Here is a 5,064-nt window from a genome sequence, read left to right as displayed (position 1 = left end):
ATTACATAAAAGTGATTTTGTCAAACAGAATGTAGCCAATCACAAACTAACACCTGCCTTTCCTGTGGTGGTTGTTGACAGTCCTTCAATTGGTTTTTCATCCATCTCAGCAATTTCTGCATCAAACTACTGAAAAGAGGCGGCCCCTCATAAAATTGGTCTCTTTTGGGCGTCTACAGCTTCTCCTTGTAGTGCCTCAATTTGTCATTATTTGGGATCCATTTTTGATTGACAGGAACAAATCTTTGCTGTTGACGCTGATGCTGCGAAGCTTGATATCTTGCTAGAGGTCTAGTGCCTGATGTAAAGTGTCTTGATAGCTTCTTCTAACCTTGACGCTGAGGACACCTGGGTCGGATGTGACTGCTTACACCACAGTGGTGGCATATGGGAGGCTTCTTTTGGTAGGAGGCTTCTTAATGATTTCAGTACCAACTGGATCTTCTCCTCCAATGACAGCCTTTCCCTTATCCACGCAGGCGGGTAGAGGGTTGAGGACTATAGGCTTGACGAACACAATCTTTGAAGTAGAGGAGATATCAGAGGTAGCTGCTACATACCCGAGTCCTGTCTTGTCAGTTGGACACTTTTGAATTGATAGCATATGAGTGAGTTTCTCATCAGTGACCCTCTCCAACTGTAGCTGTGTCTCCAAAAACTTCTCCAAATCTTGAATCTTGTGCAGTAAGGATGTAGCGCCCCAGATTTTAAGTAATTAAATAAATTATCTTAAATTGGAATTTAAGATTGAATAAAATAGACAAGTCTAGAATTGACGTTCGATTCTCAAAACTCGACATTCAAACGGCTTAATATTGTAGGAAACAATATTCACATCTAGTAGTCAATAAAATATGTGGCTTCTAACACGATATTTTAATCCCTGATAATATTCCTTTGTCTTATTATTTATAAATCGTAATTTTATAAATAAAGAATAATATTATTAGACTTTAATAATATTACAGGATTAATAAATAGACAGACTGAATTAATCAGTGGATTAATTGATATAATAATATCGATGAGTAACATTATTATGTAATATTTACTGTATGTAATATTATTGTGTAAATTATATATATATTAATGGTGTTATATTATTATTGAGATAATAATATTGACAATGAAACGAACTAGATTCAAAACGGACTGAGATTGTAATCTTAATGAGTTAGATTAGATGGTAAAAATCTGATATGAAAATATCTATGGTAAAAAAATGTATATAGTAAGTTTTTGAATAAATATCTACAGATTAACTCTTGTTAAATTAATTAAAATAGAACTTAATCGTAGGTTAATTAAAATATTTGCTGATATTTTATAAAGTCATCATTTCTTTTTGATGACTCAGCCTCGTGACTCATCCATGTCATGATTACATGTGACTCAGCCCGGTGACTCATCCTCACTGTAATCTCACTCACCCCTCCTGTTTGAATGCATCTCTTCCTTCTCCTTTTCCTCTTTATTTCCGATTCTTCTTCCTTCTTCTTTTGTTATTCTTCTTTCCTCTTCTTTTGTTCTTCTCGCCGAGCCCAGATACAAAGAGAGAAGAGAGATCGGAGAGATAGAGTTTGAGAGAGAGATCGAGAGACTGAGAGAGATTGGGAGAGAGGGCGAGTCAGAGATTGGGAGAGGGAGCTAGAGATGGAGTCAGACCCAGAACCCAGGGGACCCGATCCTCTGTGGGTGGTGGCCAGAACTGAAATCCGGCAAGGCAGGGAGAGGTCCGGCGAGCCGTGAAACCAGAGGAGGCCGATCCTCCATGGGTCATCGGAGGCGTGATTTTTGGCGGTTCCAGTGGCGATTCCGGCGAACCCGTGACTCAGTGACTTGTTGACCCGAGACCCGGTGGCTTGAAGGCTGATTTCCGGAGAAACCTAGGGGAATTTCCGGTGGCTTCCCTTAGCCTAAACAGAAACTCTCAAAGGGGTAATTTCTTAAGTATTCTTGTGTTGTTTGATTATTGAGTTGTGAGTATGTAATTGTTGTGAATGATTTTAGTGACCGATTGGTCTTGATGCTGTGATATCTTGAATTTGTGAGTTCTATTCGATTGTGTTGAATTGAGCCGTGTTTTGGGTGATTTCGGTCAGTGATGTGGTTAAGACTTTTGGTGAGGTTTTGCTGCTGGCCGATTGAAGCTAGGCAGGGATTTTAGTGTTGTTGGGTTGGTTGTACGTTTGTACTGATTTTGGTTAGAAAGGATTTGTAATTTCCTGTGTGTGTCGACAGTGTATATGAGCGTTGGCTTTTGGATGATTTTGGGTGTGCTGGCCGTTTGGTGTTCTAGTAGGTGTATGTATAAATTTTAGTATTGATGACCAGATTCATGTGATGCATGATATTTTCTATTTAAGCTATTTGGGGGTAAATTCACTGTGTGTTAACTATGGGTAATTTTGGAGTATTGATAATTTTGTGGTGTAATTTCCGATTGAGATGTTTTATTTGGAGTAGCCGAATGGGTATGTAATTGAGTAGGAGATTTTGGATAAAGGGTTAAATATTATTTTTATTAGTTTGGCCATGTACTATGTTTTAGGATTTATTGATTTGTTTATATTCTAGAAATAGGGTATTCAATTATATTTTGGTTAGATGGTTATGATTTTCTAGTTGGGTTTAAGTTGGTTAAATGTTAATTTATTAAAGTAACCCTTTATCATTGGATTTGAGAAATACGGTTTAAAGTATTATTTGGTTGATTGATTTGTAATATTAATATCTTGCTAGAAATACGCATAGGCTTCTTGTTGGCTGATTTATCTATGCTTTAGAAAATGATATTAGGAATTTTGGATGGTACTCAATTGTTAATAATTATTGAAACCTAGATTAGATATTATTCTAAGGTATTGGTTTGCTAATTGATTGAGTATTGATTTTATAGTATAAATCAAAGATGGAAGTGAACAATTAAAAGAACTGAATTTTGGTGTCTTATGAAAAATGATTGACCATTATTTTGATCAGTTGTGTGATTTGTGGAAAATACAATTATGTGTGACTAAAGTTTATGTTTAGGCATAAGTTTCTAAAAGTAATGATATTGACTTTCTATGCACATGTAAATGTATTTGATGCAGATGATGAACTGATACTGCACAAAAAGGCTGTAAGTATAAATTACTTACTGAGGCTAGTACTGGATTTCAATAGTGTTGTGTCTATGTTTTATTTTAATTGGATGCGTATGAATGATTATTGCATACTGTGAATAATCAACCTATAAATATTGGGAGTAACGTCTCCCAGAGGTTTAGGATGGGAATAGTGCATGAACCAAAAACGCTAATAATTCATATTGATTGGAACGTCTCTCAAAGTGATTGTAGAGTGACGTGGAACATACTCTGGTAGTGCGAAAATAACCTAATAAAACATAATGTAGGAGAAACGTCTCCGAGATAGTCGCTAACCGAGTAAACGGCTTCAAACGAGTGGAGTGCAATGAGTATATTCAACTGTTTAAAACATTGTATAGAAAACTGTCATCTTATCATTATGTTATCTCTATCCTTAAATAACGCATAATCCATGATATTGTTGAATGACAGTTAGCTCACTTATGGAACTATGGGGTTGTGGTGATAACCACCGTCTCATAGATGTTTGTGCAGGTTCTGAAGATTATGGAATGGATTAACTGGTAGCTTAAGAGATTTAAAGCTATTGTAGTTAGATTTTAGTGCTTTGTGCCTATCAATGTTTGTACTCTTTTGTAAATAACATGTTTAGGAATTTATTTGTATTTAGTAAGTTTCCATGTATGCTTTTGTGTCATTTGTGACATGTATTTCATTGTAATTAGTGTAAAGAACATTAAAGGACTTGTAATGTATTTCTAGAGGAATTTCAGTCAAAGCTCTGAATGTATTGTAAGAGAATTGTCCCTGATATTTGACAAGAAAAAAAAAATATTCGCCTTTTTTCGCTGCGAGATTTATCGTCTCTGAAGTAATGACACATAATTATTCAAATATAATTACTTACGCCTTTTTGTAAAAAGCGGGTCATTACAAAGAAACTCTTCTCAGTTTACAAACTGTTCAGCTCATGTACATGTTGTTGGCGAGTCTCCCTTAGCATCAAGAACTTTATATAGAGAACTTTATAGGCCTCTTTGAGTTCTTACCTATCTTCATCTCTACGCTTTGAGTAGTAGGATTGGGAATCCTCCTGGTCTTCATGTGGAGCCACAAAGGTTAGAAATTTCTGATCTTTACCATTAGTTTCTTCTTCTTCTTCTTCTGACTCATCACTGAGAGTAGTGTTGTAGGCCTTCCCTTTAGCCTGCTTGAGATTCTCACAGTCAGCCCGCATGTGCCCAAAGTCTGATCACTCAAAACATCTGGGACCTCTTGGATCCTTTTTCTCAGCTTCTTCTGGCTCAGATTCTTTGGGGGCCTTCTTTAGTCTTTCAGTGAACTTCTTCTTGAATTTCTATTCTTCATCAGTCTCCCGAAGTTCTTGGCCAGCATTGCCATTGCATCTTCTTCTTCATTATTAGAGTCTTCCTCAGATGAGACTCTGGCCTTCTTTTTAAATACCTTGAGGGCAATTGTCTTTGCCTTTTTGACTGGAGGTAGGGAATACTCATAAGTTTGAAGAGATCCTACTAACTCTCCAATCTTTATCGACTTCAGGTCCTTGCTGATGAGTGCCAAATATTGTATATTTGGACCCCTTAATTCACATTTGTTAAACCTTTAGCTTTGTTATTTTTTAGTGTTTTTGGTTAGTTTTTTTATTTTGATATTTTGCAGATCATGGAGAGAAAACGGTAGTTTTAAAGTGAAAATTCAAAGTTTGGAAGTCAAAATCGAATTGGATTAAATTTCAAGTTCTGCACAAGTCATAGTATGTTGACCATAACTTTCAACTTAAGGATCGGATTAAAGTGAAATTATCAGCATTGGAAATCTAATTCAAAATGCTACAAATCATTGTGAAATAGAATTTTCCTAATTCAAATGTCTGCTATGTCATAAGTGCCCCACAATATTAGAAAGCGAATTTCCTTGCTCCTGGCAACTGCGGACACTCCAAACCCTA

General features: G+C 36.1%; 1 long non-coding RNA gene across 1 annotated transcript; it reads left to right on the top strand.

Annotated features, from left to right (window-relative positions):
* Positions 1-1,443: 1,443 nt before the first annotated feature.
* On the top strand, positions 1,444-3,852 carry LOC133867666 (uncharacterized). The gene is made up of 3 exons (XR_009900132.1): positions 1,444-1,938; positions 3,096-3,124; positions 3,618-3,852. It is a non-coding gene; the product is annotated as an uncharacterized LOC133867666 (long non-coding RNA).
* The last annotated feature ends 1,212 nt before the right edge of the window (positions 3,853-5,064 follow it).

Source organism: Alnus glutinosa, chromosome 5 (assembly GCF_958979055.1).
Source record: "Alnus glutinosa chromosome 5, dhAlnGlut1.1, whole genome shotgun sequence".
Lineage (NCBI taxonomy): Eukaryota > Viridiplantae > Streptophyta > Magnoliopsida > Fagales > Betulaceae > Alnus > Alnus glutinosa.
This window is presented reverse-complemented; position numbering and strand designations above follow the sequence as displayed.